Raw genomic sequence first — 21,904 nt, 5'->3', positions numbered from 1 at the left:
AGAGGGCACCATGTGCATGTATATGCACATGGCTGCCAGGCAGCCTGGAGAGCAGCTTCTACAGGTAAATGTGTGTGGGAGGGAGCAGGGGGGAATTGCATGCAGTGGCGGGGAACTGGCTCCTGGCCCAAGCCTGCAGCAGCAGGGTTGAGGAGGAGAGCTGGGCTCTGTTCCACTGCAGCAGCCACCGTCTCCTGCTGGAGGCAGGGGGATGCAGGCCTGGGTCTTGGGCCCCATAAGCTTGGCAGCTGGGGGCCCCCTCTGGCAGGGCTGGGCAGGGGGAGAGGCTGTAGGTGAAGGGCAAGGGGCATGAGCAGAGCTGGTGGGGCTGTGAGTTGGGAGTGAGGGGCACCAGCAGGACTGTGGGGCTGTGGAGGGCCTTGCATTTTTATCACAGATTTTGGGGCTTTTATTAGAGAATTTTTTATTTTTTTTTTTTTATCAGGGGAAACCAGGATCCATGGTGATAAGTAATTAAATAGTACAGTGTTGTGTAATTATTGATTCTCAGCAATGTAGACAGAGTATTGAGCATTTCAGAGAGGAAGTTAAATCTCAGTAAACTGCCTGTTTAATACAGCTCTATTGATAATATAATAATTACCTTTAAATTAATAGGAAAACACATTCCAAAGAGCATTTGGCTTCTCTGCTGTTTGATTTTGCATAGAAAGCAAACAAATACCGGGTAGAAAATTGAGGATTGTTTGCTATTGCTGGCATCTCACAGAATGCCTTTTAAGGACTGTGCAGAGATATTGCTTTTAATTGAAGGGGCATCAGGTCTATCCGTACTTGCCAATGCTCACTGGATTTTGGAGTATTTTGGTTTCCCATAAACTGGATACAATTAATTATATCCCTTACAGAAAAAAGACATAATTTATTTGGACACATTTCCAAGATTGCACTGAAATGATCAGCATCAACATTGATATTGAACTCAGGGAAGTAAATCTGAGTAATTTTGTAATACTTACTTTGTTTAAATCGGGTCCTCTCTACAAGTTACAGGTATCACAATTATCTGATTAACTGTGAAATTACCTTGAAACTAGCTAGAAGTGAAAAGTAGCTTTGACACCATAAAAGCTCTAACCATCTACAACGTTAGACCTCGAAAGTGTTTACTAACTTTGTAGCTGGCTGCTATCAAGCTGTTAACCCTGCAGCTGGGAGCCCCATCAGCTGTTAGGGCTCCCAGGTGCAGGGGTGCACATGCCTACCCAGCTGGGGCTAGGTGTCCTGCAACTGAGGGTATTCTTAGTACCAGTAACTGCTAATTTGGGGTTCTGGAAGCACCCTGCAGCTGCTAGGAATGAAAGTCCCATAGCTGTGGATGCTGGGTCCCTGTATTGTATCTCCTGGTGCCAGGATTCAGGTGGGTCCCAGCAGCCATAGGCTGAGGCTGCAATTCAGGTGGGTCCCAGCAGCCCTGGGTGTGCATGGAGCCCCTGGGGCTGGAAGGTGCAGCTGCCCTGATCTCCCAGCTTTGGAAGTGTGTGAAACCCCTGTGGCTGGGAGATTGCACCTGCCACAATCTCTCAGCCTCCGGGCTGAGGCTAGGAAATCATGGGACCTGTGATCTTCTTGCCATTGCAGGGGGAGCCCAGGATTGTGGAATGGCAGGAGATGCGATTGTGTGGATCATGCATTAGATCCCATTGTGCCTTTACCTGCATGTGTAGAGGGGCACTCAGTTTAATTAAAATTTTCATTGCATGCTGAGTGCTTGGATATGTCTCTGTGGGTTCCCAGCACTGCTGAGTACAGGAGTGACTGGTGCCTCCTGAATCTGGGGGGGGACCCGCAGAAACCGTCAACAGCAGCAGCCCTGTCGGGGGGCACCAGCCCTACTGACAGTTTCAGTGTTGGCTGTTGGGGGGGGGGGGAATGTGCACCCCCATGCACCCCCTGTCAGTCGCCTGTGGCTGAGTACACACATGTTTGAGCTCAGCTCACTCATCTGTCCCTTTTGGCTAAGTACAGACAATCAAAAAGCCTGAAGCTGAATTGATTCAGTCATTGCAGGCTATCTGGAGCAGCCATTGATTCAGTCATCCCTGATCATCTGGCACAGCCAACTTGGACCAAGGCTAGTGGGTGGGCTTGCGGGACAGATGCAAAGCATCCTGGGATGCCAGGGGACTGTGAGTTACCTTGAATCTGGAGGGGGTTTGGGATAGAAGTTCAGTAAACTGATTTAACCTAAACCAGTTAAATCTGATACTACATCCATCTAGGTTTATATTAAACTGTTTGGGCCATTTTGAAAGCAGTTTATGTGTACTGAACTTCTGTTGTGTTACAGACTTAACCGGTTTCCAATCACTTATACCAGTTTATCTGTAATTTCTGTCCTTAGCCCTTGTGGACACGGAACTGGGAAATGCAGCAGTGAAGCTGCCTTATAGGTGGCCCACCACAGCCACTCTGTGACCTGTGTGTAAGTCAACACAGGTCAGAAGCATCCTTGAGTGACTTCACCATGCATGTCTAAGGTTGGCCTGTGGGAGTGGGAGGCAGAGGTGTGTTTGAGACGAAGCCTGCCTGGCAATACCAGGGAGCACAATGCACACAGTGCATGCGTACACAGTGATGTGTGAAGTGGGTGCACATGTACCTAATGACATTTCCAGTGGGTGTAGGCATACCCAAGAGGGAGGGAAAAAAAATCTTTTTTCCTTTTTTTACATTGGACAGTGCAATAACATCTGCCTGCTTTTAGTATGCTGCTATTTTTAAGCATTCAGTGCCTGAACAGTTGTTTGATTTATACTTAATACTATCATAATAGTTATTACAGTTAATTTCAATTACCCAGTTGTGCAGTTGGTCTATACTAATGTCTTGTTTGAATAGAAAACAGGATTCAGAGTTATCTAAGGACAGCATGTTAAATTGTTTTAAAATGTGAATCAAATAATTTCCATGTTAGATGTGCTTTAGAGAAAACACTCCTCATTTTGTACCAAGGAGTGTCCTTGAATTCTTGAAGTCCAAGCAAGAGAGGGGACTGAGGTTTGAAGAAAACATTTTTAGTTTATTTTACACTTGAACAGAAATCTTATTAAAGTACTTGTGAAATGAAATCTCTTGTACCAAACCCCTGCCTTCCTCCCCTCACCCCTACACCCCCCCGCAAACAAACAAACAAACAAAACCTAAGGACTAAAGGACCTTTCAAGTCACTACTACTTTAAAAAAAATTAGGCCTATTTATTGCTATGTTCTTGCAACTGGCAATGATATCAGAGAGGACAGGATATATTATCGAGGGAATAAATGTGTCAGGTTAATCTCATGAAAAACTTGCCTCAGAAGAAATGAAGCAGGGCTGCAAAGCACAACTGAATCTCTTGTACACAAGATTGCTCTGAACAAAAGCCATGTGAATACATAATAGAAAACCAAATCATGTTTGTTACAAAGATAGCAAAAGCCCTTAGTCAAGTTTTCAGGAGTGATTATTATTTGAAATTGGTTTACAAAAAATGTGTAGCTTTTGCTTCTTGCTTGTAACTATTGATCCTTCTTGTAGCTCCATTTCGCTGGCTGACAGCAAGCAGCTGCCAGTTGGGCTTATTTGGTAGAGCTTATTCCTATGCATCCGAAGATTGCTCAAGTCATGGCCTCTATACTGCTCAAATTGTAGTGCAGTTTTAGGGGTGTTCTCCGTGGTACTGCTCTTGGAATAGCACGCTAAATTAGCATTAGTTCTGTTCCCATTGTCGTAGGATTTCCAAGTTGGCTTCATGGTCCTAGTGTCCCAGCAATATCCCTTTTCTTTCTAGAGCACACAATGGCATCTCCATAGCCTGGACAGTGATTTTGCTCTTCGTATTTTACTTAAGTGTTCTTTGCATGTCTTGGCTATTAAAGGTGCTGGGGAAGACGGAGCCTATTCTGACTGATCAGCAAAAAGGTTTAATGTGAAGATTATTTTTTGGTAACATTATTTCCAGATATGCCGTGAGCACCTTTCATGCATCCCTTTTTTCTCAGTAGAACTTTTGCGGTGTTATGTGCAAAAATATGCCCAACTGAGTTGGACCTTAATGCTGCCTGTTTGCATTTCACCTTGAAACCTCTATCTGCAAATGCATGTTGGTGTGACAGAACATGTAGGTGTATTTTCTGAGAGAAAATGACTTTCCTGATCTTTATGTCCAGGATCATAAGTACTAATGGAACAAAATGGGCTGTGCACTTTAGTTTTAGTTCCAGAACTAGTGTAAAAAGAGACGAGAACAGTACGTAACATGCTGTTAGCGGTGGAAATCCCATTAGCTTAGGTCTAAAAAGATGCTGGATACATGTCCTTTCTTGTACTTACGTTGTGATTGTCATGACAATATTTTTGGGTTATTTTGCTTTGAAGAGCATTGATATTTTGGGTGGAGCCCAAGTTTTCCAAATCAGTTTCTTCTCATTTCAATGTAATAATCCAGATCCTGTAGTTTTTTTGGGTGGCTGGAAAAACTTGAACTGATTAGCCTGTACGGTTTTGCCTGGACTGTAGATTAGAGGTGTGCGACACGGGGCATATTCAAGTTGGATTTGGATTCAGCCTGAATCAGGGACAGTGATTCGATTTGTTGATTCGGCCAAATCTGAATCTGAAGATACAATACTGATTCGGACAATCAGCAATTTGGCCATAGATGCAGCTTTAAAATTTTTTTCTACATACCTTGAATACCAGGCACTGCTCCTGAGCACTGCAATGCTAGGGTGGGTGGGTGAAGCATCCCACAGGAGTGTGCCCCCCTCCACGCACGCTTAGCGGTGAACCCAGATGTGGACCAGAAGCACTTCCAGGTCCACTGCCAAACAGGTTGGGAATCAGCCTCAGAGAGACCGTGGGTGCCCCCCCTAGGAGGCACCAGTCGCTGAGCCAGGGAGGGTGTGTGTGGGTCGGGGGGGAGCTTCCCGCGCACTCCCTGGCAGACCCAGAAGTGGACTGGAAGTGCTTCTGGTCCACTTCCAGGTCTGCTGCCGAGCACTCTGGAGACGCCTCCGTGCTCCTGTGGGATGCTCCATCCGCCCAAGCATCGCAGTGTTCACAAGCCGCCTGGTACCTTGAGGTATGCAGAAAAAACATTTAAAGCTGTGTCCAAATCGTCAAATCTTTCCAAGTCTGGAGGGTTCCGATACGATTCGGAGAAATTAAAGGGTCTTCTGATTCGATTTGGAGGTTCGGCAACTAAACTGAGCCAAATCTCCACCAAATCAAATCAGCAACCAAAGCTTCGCACAGCCCTACTGTAGATCAACTGAATCTGGTTGATATGCAAAGCAGAAATCAGATGGCACTTGTGTTGAGAGAGAACCAAGGATGTTTCTCTCATTGCTGAAGTTACCCTCGTAAGCTCTGCTAACAAAGTGCAGGCAGTGGAGTAGACTAGACTAGATGCGTGGAGCTTCCCTGTAAGGAAAAATTTTTGTGCAAGAGCAGGTTGAGAGAGAACATCCCTGGTGTTTGACAGATTTGAAGCTTTTTGCAAGTCTTTTCTATGCTGATTTTTGGTGTATTCTCTCTACAAATTGGCCCTTTGAGATGAGATCTGAAGAGCATTTTTATATGCTTTAATTTTTCCACCATTTATTTTTATTTCTCAGAACTGCCTTCAGCTCTTTTGTCTAATTTACCTTTGATATCCTGTTTCTCTGCCCTACTTTGAAGTCTGCTATGTGGCTTGGAATTTGTGTTGAAAATGAGATATTAAATGTTATGTCCTGTCTTGTGTTGTGCTGCAGGCCCTATTTCTATATGATGACTAGCACAGAGGCACTGGCATGACATTTTCATTTGGAAATCTTCCACCCTCACCAAGAAAAACTTGGGCTGACAATACCTTGTTCAGATTGGCGTTTCAAGATTCTTCTCTAGTACCGATAATTTATTTTTTGATTTTTGGCTCTTGTTAGGTGTTTATTGTCATCCAAATCATGCTCTGGTTGAGGTTATTTAGTTCATTGTTTGACTAGAGTTTAATTGTTTCTTGCATCTCCTGTCACATGTGATCAGTGTGGTATGGAATAGGCTTTCCCCTGGCTGGTAGCGAATTGGTAAATAGATCCCCTGGCATGTTTTCATGAGATGCACAGAGGCGTTTAACACACCTCACAGGGTATTTGAGGTGGATTTTGTATTTTAGCATTTAGATCCAAGTAAAAGGTTATTTTAATAAAACGATGAATGCTTCTTCACTGGAAAAGTGTACAATTTGACACGGCTCTCCACTTAAATCTTGCCAAGATTTTCCAGCTTGGTGATCTTTAATGGGTACGAATGCATGTGAATTAGATAGCATAATCTTGTTTGCATTTCTGTAAAACTGAACAAAACCTGAGAAAAATGGTCCCTAAACCCTAGAAGTGGATTTCAGCCACTTGGAAGCTTTTGTTTTTCGAGCCATGCATTTGCCTAATTAGAGAGGTCCGTGAGGAAGATCTTTACAGATGACCTTGAAGGGAGCTGATGCATGCAGTTGCTTTCTCACATTGAATTGTCATGGAGCTGATCTCCTAATGTTGTGAGCTGGCTAATGCTGTTAGGTGTGGCTGCTGGCAGGAGCTACGAAGCCTATAATGGGTGATTGAGCGATGAGGAATGGGAAGGACTTCTAGTGCTTCTCATAGGTAGTTGCATGATTTTAACTTGTGAATGGTAAAATGAGTTGAACAGCAGATAATCATGCAGTGTGGCAGGTGTTTATGGTAGTGGGCGTTCTTTCCCCCAGCACCTGCAACAGAAGGCCAGAATGAGCAGGCACCTAGAGACCGACGCACAGCAGTGAAGAGACTGGAGTGGGGGAAATAGCAAGTTCTCGTGAGAAAGTTAGTGGATAGCCACAGAATCACAGAAATTAAGAGCTGGAAGGTACCTCAAAAGATCATGTAGTCCAACCCCACCCCTGCTCTAGGCAAGAATACTGCTGAGATCAAGTGATGCCAGCAAGGTGTCTGTCCAATCTCCTCTTGAAGACTTCCAAGGTTGGGGACTGCACCACCGCCTTGGGAAGTCTGTTGCAGATTCTGGTCACCCTTACAGTAAAGAAGTTCTTCCTTACATCCAACCTGAAACCATCCTCTTATACTCCTCCTAGTTGTCTATTCAAGTTTCCAGTTCTTATAAACTTCTTTTTAGTGATTTAGTTTACTGAAGAAGATACGATTATCCTCTGACTCATTCTCCTCTCCACACCCTTACTTGCAGCTGTCAGGCAAATGCAGTAGGGAGGGAGGGAAAGGAAGAAGGTGGTGCTAGGGGTAGGTGATTACCTGGTTGTTTCCAGGTGGGTTAATTTTTTTATTTTCCCTGTGTGGCACAGACTCTGAAGGAAGTTGAAGAAAGCGGCAGGGAAGATGAGGAACTTTTCTGACACAGACTCATGTATTTGAGGTGCGATTGCCAAAGATCTTATCTAGGAATATATACTGCCCACAGCTTTTTTCATTACCCTACAGGCAGTGTGTGTTAAAAGGATTTTACCTTTTATGCCTTTGCCCCTGGTTAGTTAATGGCATTGTGGGCCAGCATTTAGTCTTAGTTTATTTCTTTGATTAGACTGTTCCTCCTAAGGACTCTGGTTTTTCATCTTGGAATGACTGATAAGTAATTCGGGATGAAAATATAAAAATACTACTTATCCAGAACAAATTATGGGAGGCAGCAAAGTACCCTTGAAATAGTCAAATAAAAAATATGACTAAATGCAAAGTGTAATGATGTCATGAGGCTAAGTATCATAATAAATTAGGCCTCTCATCTGTTAAGAGGATTAGGCCTTTGTATTCCTATACTTTAAATATTATCTTAAGTTGTTTCAATTTAAACCTACAGGAACATTTTCAGAGATCAGTACTGATAACTATTCATGTGGTTGCAGTTGTTTTTTCTTGGAAGGATTTTTATTTCAAAGAAATCTGTAATATATAAATAAATGCCCAGGTGCAAAGTTTCCAAGAATATGTGGGGGAGCTCTTTAATAATAGCCAGTGGCTACCGAATTCATTGGTAGGTTCCAGTTTTCCAAAATGATTAAAAATACCTTTTAATTTAAAAATAATAATGAACCCCCCCCCCGGTTGATCTGGGTTGGCCTCTTGTCTTAGGCTTAGATCAAGTCTACTTATACGGCAGCTTTATTGTTTGTTTAATATAAATTGAATACCATTCTTTTCCCCTCCATCAGGAAGACATTCTTCTTGCAGCATTCCAGCTGAGGTCAGCTAGGCAGTTCAGAAATACAACATGGGTCTTTGTTCCTGCCTAAAATTACTTTCTCCTTAGTGTAAATCTAAAAATGAGCAATTCTGGCCCAGAGATAATTTTGTGTGGCACCTGTATGCAGTGCTTAGTCTCGTTTTTAGTCTTATTGTTAGAAAATGCCCAGGATTGCTCTGTGATTTTTCTTTTCCAAATTGCACCCAAAACAAGTGATAAGAACCTTAATATAAAAAGATTGTGTGTGGACTTGGGGCACCTAAACGTTGCTTGCAAAAATAAGCATTTGCAATTTTTTTGATACAGAAAAGAAAAAGAACGTATTACCATTCTGATGATTACAATTTAAAGATGCTTATCGAGCTGTGACAGCTGATGGAGTTCAATGGACTTCGGTTGCTGGTGAGGAGCTTTCAGTACTTGAACTGGCTTCCCTTTGGGCCCCATCCCACCCCCCATGGTCTTTTTGGTTATCTTTTAGAATATATTATCTATATCTTCATTCACTTTTATACTGAAAGGGTAGGGAGAGAGGCACATACACCTACATACATGTGTATGTGTGTGTGGTATGAGGGAGAAATGCACCTTAGATTTGCAGGTCAGAGGGAAATTTTCAGCTGATTTCAGTTAACTTTAAAGTTTGAGAGAAATTGATCATAAATGTGGTTACTTTTCAGACTCCCATTATATGGGGTAGGAAAGATAAGAAATAAACATCCCAGATTATGGAATAAAATTAAAAAAAAATCACTTGCGATTAAAGCTAATATTTAAACGAGGCAGGAAGGTGCACAGAGGGCATTTGTTTCTTGACATTGCATATATTTCCAGGCAAGGTCACTATTAATGATTAGATTATTATGACTTCAGTTCTTAAACTTTGGCTGGTATGGTGGTAGAAATTTATAACAACTTGCTAGAAAACTCAAGAGGCTATGCCGTTTGTTCACGTAGTATTTCACACCATCTAGATAATTAGTTGTAAATTGGCCAGTCTGCTGTAGCTCAGGCATTATGCAAGTGCTGTTCCATTACCTGGTAATGTTTCCCATACATTTACATTGTGGAAACTGATTTCATTTTTACATTGCCATATTTGTTACTAAATATAGAGGGAATCATTTTGAAATAAGCTTTAGAATATGACTGGGGAAGATGTATGTGGCAAGTGTAGCTTGAGTGACTCATCGTGCTGCGAGCTGTGCCCTGACCTTCTTCCAGAACAGCTCAGCAGAAGGCAGAACAACCCTCGTGGCATGGCTGGGGACTGTGGAAGTCACATGTAGAAGACAAGATAGTTTCTTCCATTATTTGTCATGCTTTTCTATCCTTCTGTTGGACCCCACTTTCTTATTACCAAAAGAAAAAGAAGAGAAATAATTTACAAATTCCATTGCTTAACACGGTGGCTCTCGGCCTTTTTAGACTTGAGGCACCGCTTGGAAAATGCCAGCACTTAGATTTCACTTGTTTTCTGATTACAAAGAGATAATAGAGCAATTTTTCTGAATCGGAGAACTCAGACCACAACAGGTCTGAATGTTTTTAATAATATTGATCACTATGTGAAATCTCTGGGTTTATCTTGCAAATCATGTTTGCTTTCAACATGTTGTGGCACTCCGAGGCACCCCTGAAAGGATTTCAAGGCGCTCCGGGGTGCCAGGAAGTCCTCTTAGAGGTGCTGCAGGGTGCTGCACAGTATTAGCACTGTTAGATGTGCAAACACCTACACCTGATTCACAAGATAAACCCAGCAATTTAAAATAGCAGTCCGTAGTGTTAGAAACATGCTGACCTACTGTGATCTTTCTTAGTTCTTTGCAACAGAAGAATTACAGTGCTGTGTTTGTGTAGTCAAGAAACGAGTGAAAATTGAGAGCTTCAAGACATTTTCTGTGGGAGGCCTTGAATCTAACATGGGTAATGAGTTCTGTTCTGGGCACTGCATTGTCTCTCCACCCTTGCTTTTTTCTACACTGCATATGAAGTGTACCAGGGCCCTGTGCTTCAGAGCAGGGATCAGAGGCATAAAAGTGGGCCCAATGTGAGCTGGGCTGTTCTCTACAAGCAGAGGATCTGCCTCAGAATGCAGCAGCAGCATAAAGATTGTCGGTTGTTCTTGTTTCTGCTTTGTAAAGGCACTGGACAGTCTTCCAGCTGCAGCATGCGTGGACTGTTGGAAGTGGTTTTATTTTCTTTGGAAATAAGGTTCTGGGGAGAAAAGAGTAGGGCCTCTGTAGGTCACACTGTGACATAGCTCGGTTGTCTTCAAACATGTGACTGATGTTTGTTACGTTGCTTGCTTTGTGTCCAGTGCCGTAGCAAGCGGGGAGGAGGAGGGGAGCAGGGCGACCGCCCTGGGCTCTGAAGTGAAAGGATGCCAACAAGCGCTGCCCAGCCGTGGCAGAACATGGGATGGAGCCACGAGTGGGGATAGGGGAAGTGCGGCTCCTGCCACTGCATACAGTTCTGGGCAAGCGTGGGAAGGCATGTGCCCCCCGCAATCTCTGCACGGGGTGAGAGCGGGCTGCTGCTGTGGGCCTTGCCCTGGGCACCAAACTTCCTTGCTATGGCAGTGTTTGTGCCATTTTGGAAAGCAGTTGGATGCTGCACTGACAAGCACTGAATGCCCCTACAGAAGAGAAGTCTCATGTATAGTGTTACATCTGTTTCTTCTTATTCGTAACTGTTGTTTCCAAAGTGCTGCTCAGGAGAGAGTATTGTATAAAAAAAATTACTAGTCGTTAAAAACTACATTAGTATATTTAATGGTTTGAGTATCTTTGAGATTACAGCATATGAAGGACATAGGTATACATTTAGAAACAGAGCCAAGCAGCCTGCAGATTTATCACCTGGGGTTACCTTTGACCTTGTGGGGTTGGTGATCCTTGCTGCAATTTTGTAAGGAAAACAAATGTATTCGCTCTACTTTTTATCGCAGACAGTAAAATAAATCAATAAGCGTACCCATTAAAGTAAATTAAAATCCTAACGAAAACCAAATACTGGAACTTTCACCAAACTAACAGAGTTTGAACAGTGCAGTCGTCAAATCAAGGTTACGACAGAAGTCAAGTCAATCAATCACTTAATAAATTAACGATAATTTAGAATGGAGTCAAGAGTTAATCACATCATTAGATGAACACCAGCAAGATTCAAATCATGAAGCTAAACAACATATGCCTGATTCTTACACAGCACTAAGCCTGGAAACCTAAGGAGAGAAGCTTGCCCCTTTGTCCTCTGAGGCAGTGATTAGGTCTTTGAAATTTTGTTTTTTTAAGTCATGTATACAGTTAACTTTGTTCTGCCTAAATGCTTTACTTTTCAGGTCTTCACTTTCTGGCAGGTGAGTATTGGCAAACACACTTTGAGACCTTGGTGTGAAGTGGGATGATTTGCACTACTGTTTTCTAGAAGTTTGTGTTGTCACTTAAACGTACACCCACATGTTCATTGACACCTTTAAAAAGTATTACAGAAAAATCATTGGTAACAAAAGACAGATAGAGAAACATTGCTTAGAGAAAAAGATTTCACTTGGGAGCTTGTGGCACTTTAGGTTTGTTTCCTACTTTGGGATAACAGTGGGGGTGCACATGACTGACTTTACTCTTCCAATTACAGGTCAACCTTTTTTTGCCCTCAAAAAGAACCCTACCAATCATTGTTGATTTATATGCTGGGGTGACCTACAGCCAGAGTAATACGGTACTTTTTTTTATGGACAGTAGCTTTATGGGCAACAAGAGCTTGTTCCACAGTGAGCCCGCACCAGGTGATCTGCTCTGCTGCCACAATTGCACAGCAGGGTGGGGAGATGCTCCCCTAAGCCAGGTCTCTGTCAGCAAGTAGCTGGGCTAGTTGTATTAAGGTGTCTGCACAGTGGGACGTACACCGATGTTAGGCTCCCCGGTGGGCTGTGCGATGCAGTGGTGCCGGCCATGATGTTGGGGCAGTGGCTGGGTCCTGGTCTGGCACCGCTGTGACATAGTGGTGCCTTGTACATGGCAGTGAGTGGGCCTGGCTGGCAGCAGGGCTTATAGGAGAGCGCACTGGGGCCAGGAGACAAGGAGTTTGTACAGGAAGGAGCCGCAGGGATGGCTGGGAGAGGGAGATTCACCACCTCAGGGCAGATGTGACCCCTACGGTTGGGCTGGATGCCTTTGGCGAACACTGAGAGAACATCTTCCTCCCTCCCTTTTTTTAATCCATTGTTGCCCATCTTCCCGCCTCCTGAAAAAAAACCCCAACCAGCTCTGCCCTTCATGCTGCGAGCAACTTTTGTGACACAGATTTGCCTAAAACTATGAAGCTTTGCAGCAACCAACATGGCCAAAGGCCCTTCTCAGACTTTGAGAACACAGATCCAGGTGGCCCATGGGAATCCCTGAGGTTTCTGGTCCACTGAGCTGGGGTTGAGGTTTTGGACACATTTGGATCAGCTGGAAAGTTCCTGTTACTTCCTTCTGCCAAAACTGCTTTGTGATATGTGCAGCTGGGAGACGCATGGGGAAAGACCAGAGTATCCAATGGGGGTCAAACAGACGTAGCTGAGTAGTTCTGCCCCCTTGTACTTAAAAACAGGTTTTTAAACCTAGCGCTCTGAGAAATGACACGACACGTGGTTGATGAATAGCAGAAAGGTTTGCTTTAATAACTACCAACAAACTACAAAACTAGATGACAGAAAAAGACTCTTTCCCAATATAATATGAGCTATTAGTCCTTGTATTATTTTAGCCACAAAGAGATCTTTACCCAGTGCAGACAGGAAGCGGCTCTTGTACAGCCTCACAGCGTGGATCCTTCGCTTATCGGCTGGGTGGCAGGATGGCGGCATGGTCTTCCCTGGACTGCACACACCGTGCTGGCAGTTCTTTCTTGCTGTACACCGTTTAATTGTATAGCTTCAAAGCATTTTCCTTGATAGTTGGCTGATTTAAAGTCTGAACAAAACAGGGAGGCAAAGGGTGACCATCATATTATAAGTGTTAAATTTGCCTGGTTTCTGTTTTTGCATTTGTCTAGGTGTGAACACTTGTGTTTCTCACAGCCGCTGCAATTATAGGCCAATTATATGTGATGGTGCTTTGAGTGGTCAAACAGGATGCCTTGAGGCATCGGTTACACAATCTGTCTTGGGGTACTTGTTTATCAATGGGGCAAATTTGCAATAGCTTGTTCCGGTGATGATCTATTTACAAAACTCCAGAGACGCACTGAATGCTTGAGACATTTGTAACTCCTTGGACATCGGATGCCTGTTTTGAAAAATGTGAGGATTTCACGTACAGGACGCTTTTCCTGTATTCAGTGCATCTTTTACAGGTTTTGCTTGAAATGTAGATTTAGTCTTTTGTTTTCTTTAGTGACACTTAGCTTAGTTGATATGCAGATGTAGCTTGTAGGTTTTTCCCCAGGCCGCTTGGCTTTTTGGCTTGCTCTCTGAGTTTTGTTACATATATGTAATGAGCATGTCAGGTCTCTGCCAATACTTTTAACCATCGCTTATTTTTATTTTTTTTTTAGGCTCAGTTGTGGTAGAAGGCTGAGGACTGTTATCATAACTTGTTATTTATTATCTTATGGCATGGTTCTGGTATTTGGTACCGCAAGCACTCCACTATCTCAGTGCCTAATGGGTTGCAAGCCGTTAGTGGAGTTTGATGTTTCTTGTGGGAGTCTGGTTATCACAACCCAGTCTTGCCCCAGACACTGTCTTGCATTTTTGTGCAAGAGACACTGCTCAGGCTTTCACAGTTTTCATATGCAGCACCCTGAGCAGCGGAGGTGCACGAGGCAGCACCTGCAGCCTGGTTGCTGGCAGCGGTGGGGGCCAAGACAGCAGTGCAGCAAGCTGCTATTTTTGTGCCCCAAGTTGGCACCTGGGACTGGTGCCCTAGTTGCCTCACCCCTCCCCTTAGTTACACTACTGGGCGTCAAATCCTTGTATTGCCATTGGATTCTAGGCTAAGGCCAGTTTGGTAAGCCTTCGGCAGAATTATCTTTGCTGCAGAGGACTTTATTAGTTGGTATTTTTAGTGAATTTAATTGTTGGGGTACCTTCCTTGGTTACTTGATTCCCCTGTGCGATTTTGCAAGAGAGTAGCAGCAAAAGGCTTCTCTATAGTCAGCAGTTTATGCTGGAGGTGGCCGGGGGAGGGAGAATAGCTTTTTTTCCTAAAATGAACCTGAAAATAAGGGTTGGCATATATGCAGGGTTAGCTTACAATCAGAACAATTTGGTAAGCTTCTTTGATTTCCTGGGCAGGCAAGGTTCTTTGAGTGATATCTTTTATTAGACCAACTGAGTAGCTGGAAAAAAGTTTTAGGCAAGCTTTCAGGCACAGTCACCCTGTTTTGATTTCCTGTGTCTTCCTGGCCCAGTCAATGACCTGATTACCATTATCAACTGATTATTTCCCACTGATACTTCTCAGGCACCATCCATGTTTTCATTTCCCTACATGTTTAAGTCTGTCCCTTTTACAGCCAAAGAACTGAGAACTCAAGAATTCTTTTATCTACCCCAGATCAAAAAGTGTCACCTATAAAATGAGAGTTGTTGTCTTTAGTTCCATAATACAGCTTGTTTAAGCAACGTATTAGAAGCTTGCAAAACAAGAAAATTTGCACTAGACCTTGCTCAAATAGACTATTTCTGTTATGAGAGAAGTATAATAAATATGCCAAATTTTCCTGTTTTGAAGGATACATTAAAAATGATGTTCACACTAATTTTCCAGTGAGTATACCAATTGTTGCTTAGATGGCTTATACAACACTTCTGTCCCTTACTAAAATTCTGCATACTGGATTGTTTAAAAAACATTACAGTATTTTTGTATGCGCAAAACTGAAGCATTTGTCTCGGCTAGTTTTTTGAGATTTACTTCACAGTGCACTCTCTTCTAAATTATCCTGACAAACAAGTGCAGGGCTTGTTGAAAGAAGATGGGAAGGTTTTGGTAAATCAGTGTTTTAAGTTCCATAGAAATTGCAATAGCTCCACTAAATTGTGCAGTGTATTTTATGAAAACGTTGAATGCTGCTAAACACCTTTTTCCTTGGGGATCCAGGCATGGAGTTCTTCTTCACTAGAGAAAAAGTGAGAGGATAAGGGACATATTTAAAGCCACCAGCTCTCCCCTCCACCATTGCTAAACTAATTCTGACATGTCTGATGTCAGATGAAAGTGTACAAACAAATCTCAAATGTTGTACCGTTCAAAGTATTATTTTGGTGTAGGTACAATGTATCCAATGACCCAATAGCCAGAGGAGGTTTACTTGAAAGATGGCTTTTTGTTTAAAAATATGCCACGTCTTACTGCCCTTTGAAGACCCCTGCTGCCCCCGTCTTACTGCAGCCTGGAGAGTTTCAGAAAGTCCTAACATCAAAAGAAATGGTAGACATTCTCCATCCAAGTGCCATTGTATTTTGGAGTGATTTATCAGGACATAGCAGCCTGCCTGTTCGGGAGGTGCAAACAATACAGCAGCAGCAACCATGTTGCTTGTAGGTTAGTCTTTCAGACTGTAAACTTTGTATGGGATCCTCAATTCCAGAGATTAAACCTGGTTCTTTGGTTCATTGGCTTGAGCATGTTTTGAGGAATTGTTTGTACTGAATCAGAATTTTCATTTTACATGAGCATTGATTCCACTTTCATCTAGGAGTAGAGAACTAATTTCCTGTTTAAACACTGCAAATGAAATCACATGAACAACTTGCCTTTGAGTACATAACAGTCTGGAAATTCTGGGGTAGTAATTTTTTAAAACGAGTTTTGAACATTGCTATTTATAATGGGTTTTATGGGCTTATCTTCCTGCGTGTCTTTGTGATGATTGCTGTAGTTTTATGTTTTCATTTTTGTATTAGGATTGGGTTTACAATTTGGACTGGCCCTTTGGAATATAAGCAGTTCCTAATTTGTGAAATATTGAGGAAATTCTGAGCTTCAAAGCCTGAAGGGGGAGCAGCCTCTGGGAGCCTGGATGTCTACTGGAATGGGGTTGAATATTGAACCTTCCCACCCAACACTCTAACAAAGGCATATGACTCAGTGCAGAGGGGAGAATAATTCATGGAAGCAAAAGAGTGATGGATGTAGATTACTTCCTTCCTCCACCTGCTCCAGTAAGCAGGAGCCAGGCTGCAACTATTGCCTCCCAGTCTCCTGGTCTCTGGCAGGATTACAGGGTTCCAGCCCTTTGGGCAGAATTCACTTGCACCATGAGCAGCCATGTAACTCAGCTCCAACCTGTCTCAAATCAAACTGACTGAGTAACAGCTACTGCAGCTCTGCCCCTTGCTCTTGAATAGCTCTCTTGGGCCCCCAGATCCAATGCTATCACTGATGTGGTGTGCCTGCACCAATCTGTTGTTTTATATGGGGAACGTGCAGGCTGAGACGGTGCATGCAGGTTCAGAGACTTCTCTGCATGACTGCTCGGTCTCAGCCCTCCTGTCCTGGAAAACCTTTCTGCTCATTCCAACAGGTAGTGTGTAAAGTGTAGACAGAGGGGCTTGTGTTGTCAGAAATATATGGTACTTTATAAAGACTGAGCTGATGCTGTCAGTTAGGCTAAATGTTTGGGTACCTTAAAAGCCAACCCAGCTGAGAGAGTGGGTTGGACCCTTTTCTGGCTCTCTCCCCATTAACAGAATGATATAGCAAATTATATCTATGCCCTAAGCTTGTTCTTTAACTGAGGACATAATTTGAAAGCTACTGGGGTTACACAAATATAACTGATGGTATAATCTGACCTGGTGAGTCTTGTGTTTGTGGTGATGCAGTGCAAGGGAAAAACCCAGCTTAATTATGGGTGGAAACTCAACTCAACCCCAGTACCTTGCTCTGAACAAGCACAACCTTTAGACAGACCACAACTCCTCTCATTGAAAGTAGGCGAATTTTATTGATAGACAGGAAATAAGAGTGTAGGTGGCCATGCCTTGTTCGGTCTACTGCTCAGGTTTAGGGGTCCGATCTGCCAAGTTCCAGTTCCTAAGGCCTGACAGCTTGACTTTGCTGGCTCATATTAGCAGGGTATGCCCGCTGTCTCACCTGCCACATCTTGATTTTTTGAATAAGAGGGGAGGATCCTCGATGGTTCATACTTGTTCCTATGCTGTGCTGTTTCTCAGGGCTCTGCCTCCCTTTACACCTTGTCTTTATGCCAACCCAGTCTTATAGTCTGGTCAGGCCGAGTGCCATCAGATGGTGAGATAGCCCTGTCCTCACAATTGGTCTGCTTTTTCTCTCAATTTGATAGCCCACTTATCACAGTTTTGTGGGCTGTGACTACTACGCAAGTCTTTAACTTTTCCTTATTGGGCATTGCTTTTCTCCCTCAATGTGCCCCTAGGGGCACACACCCCTCAGGAACAGACTCACAGTTCATCGCACAAAGACCCCCAATGTCTCCCACCACCTCTGCTCCGCGTCAACAGCTCGTCTATGACGTGCAACTCGTCTCATGATGGTGAGGCTCCGCTGAGCCTTGAGTCAGAAGAGCAGGCTCTGCTTTGCTCCTCTTGCCTTTTCTGGGGCACCTTCTGGTCTGGTTCAGCTCTCCTGAAGCCATGTTCCTAAGCCTCCATCTTTTCCTCAGCTGGCATGGAGCACATCTTTATGATATGCTCAGCTGTTCACTGGCCAACCCAGATCCGGCAGGAGCTGACAAAGCAAGGCTGCTGCGGCCCTGGAAACTCCCCAGACCACATTGCCATCATCTTCCCAGGTAAATCTCTGCTCCTAGAGGGAGCATCTGCCCATTCTTGGGGAGAGGTGGGGGAGCTCCTGGGGACTTCACCCCAATAAGGGTCATCGGGGTACTCCCTGCTACAACAAGAAGCAATGCAGACAAAGCAAGAAAGATGATCACAACATACCTTACCCAATTTCCCCTGTGCCTAGAATATACACAAGGCGAGCGGTGCATCTGGCTGGTACATAAAAACCACCTTGAGGATCTTTGCTTGAATGTCTGATGTCAGCAACCTTGGAGGCCGGGGGTGATGCCAGCTTATTTTCATAGATTTCATAGACATTAGGGCTGGAAGGGACCTCGGAAGATCATCGAGTCCAGCCCCCTGCCCAAAGGGCAGGAAGTCAACTGGGGTCATAGGATCCCAGCAAGATAAGCATCCAATTTGCTCTTGAAGGTGTTCAGAGTAGGTGCTTGAACCACCTCCAGTGGCAGGCTGTTCTGGACCTTGGGGGCTTGGACAGTAAAGAAATTCTTCCTTATGTCCAGCCTGAAATGGTCTTGCAGGAGTTTGTGACCGTTCGGCCTAGTCATCCCTTGGGGCTTTCTGGTGAACAAACGTTCCCACAGATCCTGGTGGTCACCCCTGATAAACTTATAGGTGGCCACCCCTGAGCCTGCACTTTTCCAGGCTAAAAAGCCCCATGGCTCTCAGCCTGTCGTTATAAGGTCTTTTTCTTGCCCTCTGATCATGCACGTTGCTCTTCTCTGGACTCTCTCAAGCTTCTCCACATCCTTTTTGAATTGTGGAGCCCAAAACTGGATGCAGTACTCCAGCTGCGGCCTCACCAAGGCCGAGTACAAGGGGAGAATGATGTCCTGGGATTTACTGGCCAAATCCTGCTAGTTTTGCTCACATAGCTGTCCATTAACTTAACTGTCTTTCCACATGTTTTGGCTTTCAAAGGACATATAAATTTCGTGGTTTTAGGTGCAGAAAGTTTCCTAACACGTTACCAAGTGGGTGAGCGTTCAAGAAAGGCATTCAGCGTCTTGCACAGTGCTGATAGATGGATAAAAGTGAAGCAATAGGCTGTTGTCACAGTGAAAGTGAAGTGACTCCTCCCACTTCCAGCGCAAACATTTTATCATCTTCCTGGACAAGACTTCACAGACATTAGGGTTGGAAGGGACCTTGGAAGATCGAATCCAGCCCCCTGCCCGAGGGGCAGGAAGTAAGCAGGGGTCACAGTATCCCAGCAAGATAAACATCCAGTTGACTCTTAAAGGAGTCCAGGGTAGGTGCTTGCACCACCTCTGGCGGCAGTCTGTTCCAGGTCTTGGGGGCTCAGACAGTAAAGAAGTTCTTCCTTATGTCCAGTCTGAAACAGTCTTGGAGAAGTTTGTGACCATTTGACCTTGTCATCCCATGGGGCGCTCTGGTGAACAAACGTTCCCCCAGATCCTGATGAACACCCCTTATATACTTATAGGCAGCCACCAGGTCTCCCCTGAGCCTGCGCTTTTCCAGGCAGAAGAGTCCCATAGCTCTCAGCCTCTCATACTAAGGCCTGTTTTCCTGCCCTCTGATCAGACATGTGGCTCTCCTCTGGACTCTCTGAAGCTTCTCCACATCATTTTAAAATTGTGGAGCCCAGAATTGGATGCAGTACTCTAGCTGCAGCCTCACCAAGGCTGAGTACAGCAGGAGGATGACATCCTGGGATTTGCTAGAGAAGCATCTATGGATGCAAGCCAGAGTTTTGCTCATTTTGCCGGCTGCATCATCACATTGGTGGCTCATATTCATCTTGTGGTCAGTCATGACCCCCAAGTCCCTCTTGGCCATGGCGCTAACAAGTGTAGCACTGCCGAGCCTGTAAGCATGCTGTGGGTTTTCTTCCCTGAGATGAAGTACCTTGCGTCTTTTGGAGTTGAAAGCCATCAGGTTTTTGCCTGTCTGTTTTCTGAGCCTGTCCTCAGGTGTGGATGCTTTACCCCTAAGTTTGGTGTCATCAGCAAACTTGGCCAGTCTGCTTCTGACACCAATGTCCACATCATTAATGAAGATGTTGAAAAGGATAGACCTAAGGACGGAGTCTTGGGGGACCTCACGGGTCACAGCGCACCACTATGATTGACTTCTGTCAGCTACCAGTCTTTGGGTCCGACTTGAAAGCCAATTCCCCAGCCAGCAGACTGTGATGTAGCCGAGGCTGCAGTTGGCCAGTTTTTCTATAAGACTGTCTGGGATACCAGATTGAAAGCTTTTTTCAAAGTCGAGATGTATAACGTCAATCTCTTCTCCCTTGTCCAGGTGATAGGTCACCTGGTCATAGGGGGAGATGAGATTGGTCAGGCAAGACCTACCCGCAGCAAACCCATTCTGGCTATCCCTCAAGAAGTTGCCTTAAGCCAGTTCGTCAAGAAACAACTTAGACCTGTCTTAAATTTTCATATATCCCTTGCTCTTCTTGACAGTCCTGCTGTGCTTAGACTAAGCAAATGAAACAGGTATCTGAGCAATAGCGATTTCTTGGTGATCATAAATGCAGTGAACAGAATTTTATGAGGAAAATAATGTATGTTTCAGTACCTTCTTTGTTGAATTTTATCAGCTTCAGTAGAAAATGAGCAACTGGAAATGTCATTTTATAAGCCTGAGTCACTGTACACTGTAAGCTGCTTGGGTCATGGACTGTGACTTACTTGGATGTCCTGTGTGAAATGCATCTCCGTACTAACTTTCTTCTCTGTGAGAGCCAGTGACTGAGAAGCCCATGGGGCGGGCTGAAAATGATCATAGATTTCGTAGACGTGGAAGGGACCTTGTGAGGTCATCAGGTCCAGTCCCCCTAACTTTCCATATTTGCAGTTCATGGAAAGCCTGAGCAGAGAGATGAAATTCTGAAAGCCCTATTATGACTCTAGCCTTTGCTTCGTGTGCACTGTATTTTTTGCATACAACATGCACCTTAAAAAAAACAACAAAAAAACAGCTGCTGGAAATTGGCGCATGCACATGTGAAAAAATACGGTAAGAGCAATTTTGTCACTACCGGACAAAAGTGAAAGTAAAGTCTGCATGTGATCCTCAGGGGGCAGAACAGTGAGCAGTAGCTGCTGCTTAGTTATTTACTGCAAAGAAAGATGTTTTTTCTTCATTTTGCTTTTTAAAAACAGGGTGCATATTATATTCTGGGGCATGTTGTCTGTGAGAAAATATAATATTTCTTGATTGCTCTGTTGTCATTCAGTGGCAGTCTGAGTTGATTTCCAGACCTATTTTAATTTTGCTGTCTTCATTGAAATGCTCTCCTGCCCATACTAGTACCCACTCAGTAGTTTGGCTCAAGTGAGCTGCTTTTAATCCAGGTGCTTTATTTACTCATACGCATTGTGGCACCTGATTGTGATTGCACTGTATGCTTCAGATCAGAAAGGAATAAATAGCTGGGCAATATCAGTTAATTGTTTATGTGGTTAAGGCATTTTGTATCTGCATAGTCAGACACACTAGTAAATGCTATGGGCAGTTTAACGACCGAGAAAGGGAATGGTGTTGAAATCCAGGCTGTTATAGATAAGTGGATCAGTGGAAGTGGACAGTGATTACACTGTAATTGTGGTGTCTTTGAAAAGGGTTTCTTGTGTAGTGTTTGTTTCCAACCTATTTTGGAAACATAGTGGAGACAGAAATCCTTAGGGGCCTCCTGGCTGCATACTTTCCAGAAGGGAGTATGAAGTGTTATCACCAGGGTCTTACCAAAATTTCAAGTTCATGATTTTCATGGTAACCAATATCGGGCAGGCCCCATGAAAAATTGTGCGCTCCACAAAAAGATGCAAGCTCTGTACTTTGGGTTGGCACCTTGGACACCCCCCCCCCCTCCGGGTTAATAAAAGGCTGGCTCCCTCTGGGGAGCCGCAGTCCTT

The 21,904-nt window shown here is 44.1% G+C and overlaps 1 protein-coding gene across 6 annotated transcripts in view; it reads left to right on the top strand.

The window, feature by feature from the left end:
* BRF1 (BRF1 general transcription factor IIIB subunit) overlaps positions 1–21,904 on the top strand; it is a 248,210-nt gene that overhangs the window by 186,631 nt on the left and 39,675 nt on the right. The window contains exon 16 of one of the 6 annotated variants that reach the window (XR_016440380.1): positions 8,540–8,635. The exons of the other annotated variants lie outside the window; for them this stretch is intronic. The gene's annotated coding sequence lies outside the window, so the exon portion shown is untranslated. The remainder of the gene's footprint in view (positions 1–8,539; positions 8,636–21,904) is intronic. 6 annotated transcript variants of the gene reach the window in all.

The sequence above is a fragment of the Crocodylus siamensis genome, chromosome 2, assembly GCF_052110815.1.
Source record: "Crocodylus siamensis isolate JL-2025a chromosome 2, ASM5211081v1, whole genome shotgun sequence".
Lineage (NCBI taxonomy): Eukaryota > Metazoa > Chordata > Crocodylia > Crocodylidae > Crocodylus > Crocodylus siamensis.
This window is presented reverse-complemented; position numbering and strand designations above follow the sequence as displayed.